This window comes from Vigna unguiculata, chromosome 4 (assembly GCF_004118075.2).
Source record: "Vigna unguiculata cultivar IT97K-499-35 chromosome 4, ASM411807v1, whole genome shotgun sequence".
NCBI lineage: Eukaryota > Viridiplantae > Streptophyta > Magnoliopsida > Fabales > Fabaceae > Vigna > Vigna unguiculata.
Window position 1 is genome coordinate 28,599,043 of NC_040282.1, and position 12,270 is coordinate 28,611,312.

The following is a 12,270-nucleotide window of genomic DNA, read 5'->3' on the forward strand; positions in this document are numbered from 1 at the left end:
TTGTCTCGACCATCAACCTAGCCGACTCAACTAGAACTTTGATCTTTCCGAACTTGGGTCGACCTTCAAGCTAGGATAACTTGGCTTGATCTTCGATCACGGTTGAAGGTATTGTATTTAAGGAGGTAATTAAAGTATTGTAGTGAGACTAAGAGATTTTGGGAGTTGGGGTATTTTGTTTTTTTGTCATGATCCTTACCTACTTTAAGAGAGGGCTTTGTTGGTTGTAGTTTTTTTTACTACCTATTAAGTAGTCATATAGAATGGAGTTTATTCAGAAGTGAGTTAGGATTGAGTAATGAACTATGGATCAAATTGACACATATATCTATTGCTAAAAAATTAAAATAAAGTTCAAATAAAATTATTTTCACAAAATTTTTAATAATATGAACTATATAAAAGGAAAAACTTCAAACATATGTCTATATATTTGCGTGTTTTATTCAAAACATTGTATATTTCTATTGAGTATATGTTGTCTCTTGCTTTGTTAATTATAATAGAATGTAGTGTAAATAGGACATTGTAAGACTTTATAAAGGATTATCTTTGAAGTTGTAATTGGTTAATACTTCAGTCAAATCACATTGATGTGTTCACTTATTTTTCTAATTTATGTCAATTAATTTAAGCTAGGTTAAATTATACTTTTAGTTCCCATTTTCGTAGCAAAATTTGAATTTGGTCCCTCAATTATTTTTTATCTAAATCTGGTCCCTATTTTGGAAAATTTGACCAAATCAAGTCCTTTCTGTTAGTGGTGGAGTAACGGTGTTAAATAAGGTGCCACGTGTCAGCTTCTAGATTTTTTGAATTTTTTATTTTTTATTTTTTGAATTTTTTTTTGAATTTTTTTTGAATTTTTTTAAAAAATTAAAATTTTGCCACATGTTAAGCGAACATCATGCCACGTGGCAGTGACAGTGCCACGTGTCACTATTTGGGAGTTGTCATTTTCTCATCCTCAATTTGGTCCCTGTATTTTATTTTTTGTCTCAATTTAGTCCCAATTTTTGTAAAAATTGTGCAATTTTGTCCCTCTCCAAATTGAAACCAAATTTAATTTCTATATAAATATGCACAAATATTTCTATCAAAATTGATATTTCAAGTAAATATTTTTAACAAGATTAAGTTTATTTTAATTTATATTTTACGTTAAACTTTATTTAAAATTGTTTTAAAGTTGTTAATAGAAAATAATGTTAATAAAAAAATTCATAAATTATATTGATATTTTTATTACATTATACTTTAATATTGTTTTTTATTTGAATTTATATTTTAAATAATTGCATATTTTTAAAATGTGTAAAATTCAATAATTTCTATACAAATATTTTAGTTAGTATAAAAATAACAATTATATAATTTAAGAAAAATTAACTAGTTTATGTAACAATAAAAAACAAAAAATTTAAAATTTGAAAACAATTTTAAGTAAAATTTAATATGAAGCAAATTTAAAGAAACTTGGTTTTATTGAAAATATATAATAAAAATATCAATTTGAATAAAAAAATCAAATTTAATAAAAATATTTGTATAACATTTTATAATTTTTGTTTCAATTTTGAGGAGGACGAAATTGCATAATTTTTACAAAAATTGGGACTAAATTGAGACAAAAGATAAAATATAGGGACCAAATTGAGAATGAGAAAATGACACCTCCCAAATAGTGACACGTGGCACTGTCACTGCCATGTGGCACGATGTCAACTTGACACATGGCAAAATTTTAATTTTTTTAAAAATTTTAAAAAAATTAATAAAAAATAAAAAAAAAATAAAAATAAAAATTCAAAAAATCCAGAAGCTGACACGTTGCACCCCATTTAACACCATTACTCCACCACTAACGGAAAGGACTTGATTGGGTCAAATTTCCCAAAATAGAGACCAGATTGAGATAAAAATTAATGGAGGGACCAAATTCAAATTTTGTTACGAAAATAGGGACTAAAAGTATAATTTAATCTTTAAGCTATTTATGAACTATTCCTCAATATAATGTTTTGTGCTATTTATATTTATAAATATCTAAGTTAAAAATTATTATGATTAACTATTATATTTTATACTGATTCTAACTATTTATTTCCATGTTGGGAAAAGTTTAAGTAAAATCGTGAAACATATAAAGTAGAAATATGTCACATATTATTGAAAAAGTGATTTTTGTGAATATTTTACCTCTTAATTGTGATCTTTTATTATTTATTTACATAAACATTTAAGGCTTAAATTATCTCACATTACAAACATTTAAGGCATAACACATGTTCATTATGATTAAAAAAAATAAATATACATAAATATTTTATTCAAAATTTCAGCTTAATTATTTAATTTATTAACTACTTAATTTTGGGGGACAAAAGTTTTACCGAAGCCGAGATATCTAAGGTTCACACTAGGTTACACCCTTCTCTCTTGTCTTCGAGTTTGTTGGTTGTTGGCCAGTTCTACTTCTTCGTGTTGAGGTGTTTTCTTCTGGTGAGGGTGTAGAGTCCACAATGGCGGGTGTGCTTGCAAAGACATTCAGATGCTCAAGTTAGTTATTGTAGCAAATATAAGTGATTGTAATAAATGAGATCAGTCTCTTACCTCATTACAATGCTACTTATACTACCTGGATGGGCTCAGACCATTGGGCTGAATTATGCAAGTTTAGGTCATTTTAGGGTTTGTTAATTACACTTATTCCTTGAATCGTTATGTGATCATGTTCTTTGACCTAATTGTCTCCATACTTCAACAATGACATACGTGTCCGTCCTTCCTTCTAAGTCGAGACGTCCTCTTTCATTAGGTTGTAGGGATTTATTCGACCCTATACTTACAAGTTATAGGGGCCTATTCAGCCCTATACTCACAAAGTTGAAATCCTATACTCACAAAAGTGAAACTTATCTAAGTATTTAAAGTAAGGTGCTTTTGAGAATTGAAGTTCCTATGAGTCAATATAAAGTAAGATGTGTCCAAAAAGCAGAGTGATGGATTGTGCTTCTACACAACCATTTGATAAGTTTCAAGATTGAACATTTAATCACTTTTTTTGAAGGTATAAGCAAAATTTTCATTGAAGTGGATCTTAATATTCGTAAGTAGGACTCTTCATATGATTCATTATTAACTCAGTATGTTTAATTAATAATACACATATGTGGTTTGGATGTTAACGTACGGTGTATAGCTTTAGATTATCTATAGTTAATATTTTAAATTGAAATGAAAATAAAGTGTGGATTTATAAAGTATTTTGTTTGAAAGTAGATGAATATGAACGTTGCTAAGAACACTTCCAACATAGACAACGGAAAAGTTATGGCCCAAACATCATGGCGATTCCATTTCCTTACATGGAGTGAGTAATTATTTTTCTTCACCACTAAACTGATTTTATTGTGTCTATATAATGTTTTTCTTTTTCTTGTGAGAAACTTATATAATGTGTTTTACAATATTATATTGTATTGTTTTATTTGATGTTTTTCACGTATGGGGTTTTATAATTATAAAATTTTGTAGAATATTTATTATTGTATAAAATATATATTTGGTCTATGAGAGAGTACTGACAAAGAAGAAATTCTCTCGTTCGCGAATCTCCTCTTCAAAGTTTTTTTTTTTTACGTTAATGATTGTGGAAAGAGAAAAGGTGAAAATGATTGGCATTTTTAGGAGTGCCGACTAAGCAAACTTTTTCTTTTTACCGAAAATAGAAAATTTTATTAAAAAAATATTTATCTTATTAGAATACATAGTTTATAATAAAAAATGAGTTGGAGATTGAGAAATGATAATATTTAAAGTGAAGAAAAGCATGGTCGGTTTAGAGAAAATGCATGTGTACCATTTCATCATTGATTTAAGAATGAATGATGAGTTTGCTTCCAATATTCTTATCATAGCAAATAAAACACTATTATCCAACAAATAATTGTTAAGTTTATGAGGTAACATTATTTAATTTAACTCAAATTATTAGGGAGCTCCTTTTGTTTATAGCTAAAGGGGACCACCTGTTTGTTTTAATAGAATTATGAAATAAATAAACTTAATTAATCAATTTATTGATTTCTTTTTCATGACTTAACTAAAACAAAAACTTCATCTGTAGTCATGTATACAGAGGAATTTTACTTGTATTCTTTTGGTTTATTTATATATCTATTAAATTAACATGACAAATAAAAATGCAACTACATAAATTCGTAACGGATATTACTTAATAATTATTTAAATTGATTAGATTTACACTGAATAATTATAAATTAGGTATTAACACTGCAAAAATCATGTAAGTTGTATTGTTTTTTTTTATATTACGAAGTTTTTAAGCGTCACTATTTACGTGCGCAATATTCATTGAAAATACTATAAATTTTATCACCATAAAGTATAATTCGACGTTTTAAAATGAAATATTGCAACAATCACCATTTTATATATTATATAAAGTGGTGCTTTAAATAGGTAAATAATGACATTTTAAAAATGACGTTATTGACTTACTGAAAAACAAATGCAATGAAAACAACAATACTTAAAAATATCATTATTCACATTTATTACAATATTTATAAATGACACTATAATAATAATTATTATTAAATAAAATATTTTATTATTTATTATTTATCTACTATATTTGTAACATCTCGTTTTCATAGTTTTTATACTATTAAACAAAATATTTAAATTTCTAATTCAGAAGTAGATGATGACGTAGGCCAGCATAATGTATAATACAGTCATCCTCAAAATAACCATACATACTCTGCCCCATTACATACAGCTCAAACATTACTAAAGGGTTACAAAACACCAGGTAAGCTAAGCAAAACAAAAGGGCCACAACTACTACTGGAACGTCTAATGTACTCATCACCTGTCCCGGAGAGGTGTATCCTCACCTGCACCTATATCTGCTCACGCCATTCAATAAGGACGATCATAGCATAAACAGAAGACACAAGGAACACACAACATACAAGAAGGGTAAGCTAACTTGAATCAAGAGCAAATCATGCAATTGTTACACTTATGCAGAAAACAAAATTTATCACACAAAGAATCAGAATCATCCAATTAATCCCAACCATAACACAACACACCATTCTAGACTCGATATTCAGATTATGTAAGTGGCATTGGAGCTCTCGGTGACTTGCACTTGAGATGGTTCCCAAACTCTGCAGAATTTTAGGCACAAGGGGTATTCACCCAACTACTTTCAAGGTAAATCCCATCACCTCTATGACAGATCAGATTCATAGACCAAAACCTCCTGCTACTCCCCCCGACGTAATCCATCATACTCTACTTGAGTCTTAATGGTTACTAGGAGCGTCAGGATGCCACTAATATGAGTCCTCATGCCCTTACATTTACTAAAACCATTTCCTTAGAATTTCCCTTGAAATCCTAACTCCAACATATTCTCATTCATATCAAATTCAAACTCAATTCCATCACATTGTCTAACATGCATAAAGATCACATGCAATATCAATCATTATCATCTTAAGACAATCAATATAGCATCATGTAATCAAAACAGTGAGAAAACTAACTTCTGCAGGGAATCTCGCTTAGGCTAGAGGGTCTCGCCTAAGCTAGAGAGTTTATCTCGCTTAGGCGAGTTGCTCTCGCCTGGGCGAGACCTCATACAGTGGCAAACTAAAAATCCTGGGCGAACTCTCGCTCAAGCTAAACTGGCTCGCCTAGACGAGAAGTCATCTCGCTCAGGCGAGTCCAGCTCGCCTAGGCGAGATTTTACACAATGACAGAGGTGATCTTTTGGTATTTTTGCTCAGGCGAGAGCTGCTCACCTAGGCGAAAATACCAGGATTACTCATCTGTTCTACGCATGCATTCTCGCCCAGAACCACCGCGCACTCAAAATCACTCATAGGCAATTTCAAACACCAATTAAACGCAAAATCAGACAATTCTACCACCCAAGAACACATCTCCTACGAAAATTGAGCTAAAAGTTAGCTTCCCTTACCTTTTTGCCAAGAATTAGATTGGTGGAGTCAATGAATAGCAAGAGAGCAAAATTCTTCAATTTAACCTAAGAGGATCCATCATCAAGACAGGGAGGATGAAGAATAACATGATCAGGTCCATAATTCAGAGAGTAACTAGTGAATTCTAACTGGGATTGAACTCAATTTAGAGATAAAACCTACCTAGGAGAATGGAAGCTGAGGGAGGAACTGTTGAGGGTCCTGTTGGCTGGTCCTTCCAGAGTCTGAGTATGGAAAGGTTGAAATAGTGAGATGGCAGCACAGAGATGAGAGATTGGAAGAAGGTTGGGTTGCAGAGAAAATTGAGAGAATGAGAAGGAAGAGAGTGTGTTTCTATTTTTAGAAAAGAGAAGAAAAAGAGAGAGGGGTATCACAATATTTATAATCTCATAATTCAATATATATTTTTTTCATAATTCAATAAAAAAATTTAATAATGACACTTTAAATTATATAAAAATTATAAAACTAAAAAATGTATGGAAGTAAACAAAAAAATAACAAAAATTTTAGGTATAATTACTATTTAGTTCCCTAATATTTTGGGTTGGTTCAATTTGTTCCCCTTATTATTGGTTGGTTCAATTTAGTCCTCTAATTATTTAAGGGTTCAATTTGGTCATCTCCGTTAAGTTGGAGTTAACACTATATCTGTACAGGACAATGTCAAGCTGTGAAATTTTAATTTTTTTTTTATTTTTAATTTTATTCTAAAAATTAATAAACTGTCACGTGTCAAGTTACCATTGTCATGTGATAGTTTACAATCATTACACGTGACAGTGATAATAATTGTTTTCTATTTAGTCCTCTATTTAAATCTTTGGTTCAAATTAGTACTCCTATTTTTTCAAAACCATCCAATTTTTTTCATTTCCAATTTGAGACCAAATTAGTAAATAAACTTAATTATAACTTAGATATACATGTTAAAATATTTTTTTAATTTATACATTAAATCACTATACCTAAATATTCAAATTATTTAATTTTTTACTGTCCTAACTATACCTTGAATCAGGTACAAGTATACTAAGGAACCCTTTAGTACACAGTAAGCAACCATCAACAACCTTCAAGGCTGCTGCTTACTTTGTAGTACACAGTAAACAGCCACCAACAACTTTCAAGGTCACTTACTCTGTACTAAGGAACCCCTCAGTACACAATAAGCAGCCATCAACAGCCTTCAAGGCTGCTTACTCTGTAGTACACAATAAACAGCCACCAACAACATTCAAGCTGCTTACTATGTACTAAGGAACTCCTTAAAACACAATAAGTAGCCATCAACAGCCTTCAAGGCTGCTTACTTTGTAGTACACAATAAACAACTACCGAAAACCTTCAAGGCCACTTACTTTGTACTAAGGAACCCCTTAGTACACAATAAGTAGCCATTAACACTTATGTTGTTCACCCTACGTTGAGGAATACACCAGTACGCAGTAGGCGGCCCTAAGTGTCCAACTGACATGCAATAAGGAAACCTCCATAAATAATACACTATTACGTTGTACGAGTAAGAGGTAATCATCCCTATCCACTCAGCTAACTACGCGGCCCAAAGTATCCAACCCTCATATCCCACATGTTCGCTTACTAGATACTGTATATTTAGAATCCTCCATGAAATATGTGGTATCCAGTCATATTGACTCATAAGCTATCTACCGGCAACTATTAAGGGTTCTTCTTGTAATTTCACCCATTGCCACTAGACCCAGAAATAGTTAAAAGAGGTATTTTGGACCCACATGTAAAAAAAGGTATAAATAACATATTGTTCTATGCATTGATCACGCATTAAAATGTACTTTGAATCCCTGACATCATCAGTGCTAACTTAAGCATGGAAGTGTCTTTTGCAGGCACCCATGCGCCGTCATCAAAGCTTCATCGGAGTAGAAAGACATTAAGCCAGCAACTGAACACTAGAGCAATTAAGCAGACTTATAGAGTACAACTTGGTCCTATAAGAACATTTACAAGTGTAAAAAATTTCAAGTGTAAAAAATTACAAAGGTAAAAATGTATTTAGGTAGAGTGATTTGATGTATATATTCAAAAAAATTATTGTAACATGTAAATACAAGTTGTAATTAAGCTTATTTAATAATTTGGTCTAAAATTGGAGAGAACAAAATTGGATCGTTTTAAAAGATAGGGGTACTAAATTGAACAAAAAATTTAAATAGAGGACTAAATTGAAAACAACTACTACAACTACCACATGTCAAGATTGTAAACTGACATGTGGCACGACGGTAACCTGACACGTGGCAATTTATAGATTTTTAGAAAACAATATTAAAAATTTCACGGCTTGACCATGTCCTATATGGACACGCTAACCCCAACTTAACAAAGAGAACCAAATTGAATCTTTTTAAATAATTGGGGGACTAAATTGAACCAACCAACAATAAGGAATAAAATTGAATCAAACCAACAAATTAGGAGACTAAATTAGTAATTATACCAAAAATTTTATTACATTCATTCACTCAGACCAATAAAATTCCTCCATACCCTTTTGGCTCTCACTTTCAGCCTCATAATCTTTGCCAAATATTCAAAAGGCCCCGAGTTAGTTTCATTCAAAAACAAATTCAAACTAAGAATAACCAATATTAGAAAATATGGAATGGAATGAAATTAAAACCTGAAAGATTGACCAAATGAATTGATTTCTGGGGCATCAAATCCATCCTTTTACTCATTTTTTGGCACTTAAAATCCAACATCCAAAACAAGCTCATTGGTTTCTACAACCTGGACATTTTTTTTCCTTCAACTTGTGACTTTACAATGTGAGCTTAGTTATGTAACCTTAGGAACTAAAACAAAAAGAAAAGGAAAAGCAATCATACCAAGTATATCATATTGCTCAATGAGGATGGTCATTCTCTCATGCACCAAAAAAATAAATACCAGAAGAGTTATGCGTAAAGAAAATGAATATGGTAGTAATATTATGCAATATGGGTATATATCCTTTAATGTCCTCACCTAGGAATTTGGAATTTAGGAGTCCTAAAACAAATATATTTAATTGCATAATTTAATAGTTGTGTATGGTAACGAGAAGTTGTTGGTTGTAGAGGTATTCATTAACACAAAAAACACTTTTAACGTCCCTCATTCAAAGTTAGAATCTGAAAAACCAACGTAAAATATGACTGGTGACATTTTTGTAATTAAAATCTAAAAAATGATGCTGACTCCTGTTGCAACAGATATCTAAATCAAATTTGACTTCGGCCCCTGTGTAATAGACGTCAATTGACGTCGGCCCCCTCTATAACAAACGTTAATTGACGTCAATCCCCTCTGTAACTGATGCCAAAAGGTTGTATGACATCGGCCACAACCCCGTCTAACGTCAAAATCGTTTTAAAAACATAAAAGAAACAATGCGAGACCATTTGAGAGAAATCTCTTCATTGTTCTTTCTCTTTCCCATTTACGGGAAAGCTCTCCCAGCGATGGTGCTTCATCTTCAACCCATGAAGCTTCATCTTCAACCCATTTCACTCCATGGTAACGTTGTGGTTTTGTTTAGGCTCAAGCTTTCATTCTCTCTAATTATATTTCACAAATATTGGTGTTTTCTCATCTTCTTTCCCACTTTTAGGGTTTTGTAAAATAGCTAAAGTGTTCATAGATTATATATTAGTCTCAGATTTAGAGTTGTGGTGTTGAAAAACTCCAATAGGTCATAATTTTTGCTCAAACCTCAGAGGGAGAAGCTCTAAAATGGAAAGTTGTTGGAAGTGAGGTGACAATTAGGGTTCAAAAGTTTTTAAAAATTCATTGTTTAAGGTATTTTTTTATTTTCGTAGTATTTTTCTCTAATTATTTTATACTTTACAACTTTATTTGAGATATCCAGAGTACTTAGAAAATTTTGAAAAATTTTGGTGGATGTATCTTGTATTGTAGATTTATTTTCCATGGGTTCAGTGGAAGAAAATATTGGCGGAAAACTTTAAAAAACAAATCCACAAATTGACGTTTGTTATCACTGCAATAGACGTCAATCCACGTCTATTATAAATTGAACATACGTTAATTTATGTCTGTATAAAAATAACAGAGTCAATTTAACAACACCAGCTATGACATTGGAGCTTCAAAAGACGTCAAAAGCATAAAATACCAGACATTAAAAGTCTTTTTTATGTTAGTGATAAGAAATATTAATATTAATGATTAGCATGTGTGAAGAAAAGTTGAAAATGAGCTTTAGTCAGCATTACGTGAGAAATCATATCTTGTGGTTACGATCCATCACATAAACATATAATATGTATTTACAGTCATTCTCTAAAACTCAATTACACATTTTTCAAAAGTATATATATATATATATATATATATATATATATATATATATATATATATATATATATATATATATATATATATATATATATATATATATATATATATATATATATATATATATATATAACAAATGGAGCATTTATATCATAATTGTACAACATAAAATCATTAATAAACAAGCGCTTGTGGCCTAATGGATAAGGCGTTTGACTTCTAATCAAACGATTGTGGGTTCGAGTCCTACCAGGCGTGTTCTTGTTTTTTGATTTAATAACTTCTTCATTATAAATCATTTTTTAATTTTGTTTATTATGATTTAACTTTTATACAATACAAAACTATAGACCTATACAACAACAATACTCATTCGATCATAAACCATTGTGTGATTCAGAGAGAGAGAGAGAGAGAGTTTTCCATATATGAATGACTATTTTTCGTGCTCAAAAACTCAAAATCATGCCTCATCTGTATGAAAACCAACTTATATAGCTTGGTTGTAAGTGAATTTAATATGTTGATTTGTCCGTACAATTTGTTAGTTTCACTTGACTTAATTGAAATTAGTCGATTAAAAAACAAATCAACTGATTGAATATATTCATACAAAAACTATATGCAAAAAGTCTTTTAACCTATTAAAAACCATTTTAATATGTTGAAAAGGGCACACCAAGACTAAAAAAACATCTAACTTATGTCATATAGCCTACAAATGTAATACAACATATAATCTTCATAATCTTCACTTCATTTCTAGATTTAGCAAACGATGAACTTGATCATCAAAGCATCTTCATCAATTCTTCATCAACCTCATGTGAACTCATGCACTTTGCTTTATCAAATCCTTGCACCAAGGTTGATTGTACTAACAAATATTAATCAAAATAGATAATATGGTTAACAAAAGATTCATAAAGTCAAACAACACCCCCACTACACAGGACAAAACATATTTATATACGATTCTCTCTCAAGATACCATAGCTCATCAAAACGATCGAGTGTAGTGAAGGATATTCGAACTTTATAAACACCACTATTTTAAAAGATATTATAAAGAAGTATACAAAACACTTTTGTATGAGCTGTATTGTTTGTTGTTGTTTTTCCCCATGCAAATAGGTAGTATTTATAGGTAGAAGAGAGACTTAGAAGTTAATGGTAATAAATCCGATTTAAACAAAATAAATGTAATAAAGTTAAAAATGTTTATCCATAAATAACATTTATCTGTAAAATCAACCGTCCATAAAAACATGAGTAATAATAAACTCTTATTTTCATCATTTAATTTTTAAATTTTATTAAATATTTCTAACATGGCGTACTCCATTCAAATAGATGAAGTATGAAGTCCAAGATCTAGAAAGATGACAAAGAAAAGGTTTGAGAAAAAGTGTTAAAGAGATGATGATTCTTATAATAAAATGAAACTCAAATAATAAAAGATTTTATTTATAATATGACTTTTAGTAATAAAATAATTGAGATCATTTTTAAGACCATTACTATTCTTAACCATTTTCTAGGTTGATACAATACCAAAACAAATTATCAATTAAATGTTAAAAAATAAGATTAAGAAATAAAAGTATCCACCCTAAAATTTTCCATTTTATTCCATCTACAAACACATTTTTAAAATAAAAAAAATTATAGTAAAACTATCAAATTCTAAAGTAAATAATATTTCCAATACAATCACGAACTTAAAAAAAAAAAAGAAAATAAAATCATACAAGATATTTGTTTATATGGAATAAAGGAATTGAAAAGAAGATATTTCTTTTCAAAGTTAAAACGATAATCTCTCTACCATTCTTTTCGATTTTACTACTAAACCAATTTTATATTTTCGTTGAAAAGAAGA

At 30.0% G+C, this 12,270-nt stretch overlaps 1 non-coding gene across 1 annotated transcript; it reads left to right on the plus strand.

The window, feature by feature from the left end:
• Nucleotides 1–10,573: 10,573 nt before the first annotated feature.
• Nucleotides 10,574–10,646, plus strand: TRNAR-UCU. Its single transcript has one exon. It is a non-coding gene; the product is annotated as a tRNA-Arg (tRNA).
• The last annotated feature ends 1,624 nt before the right edge of the window (nucleotides 10,647–12,270 follow it).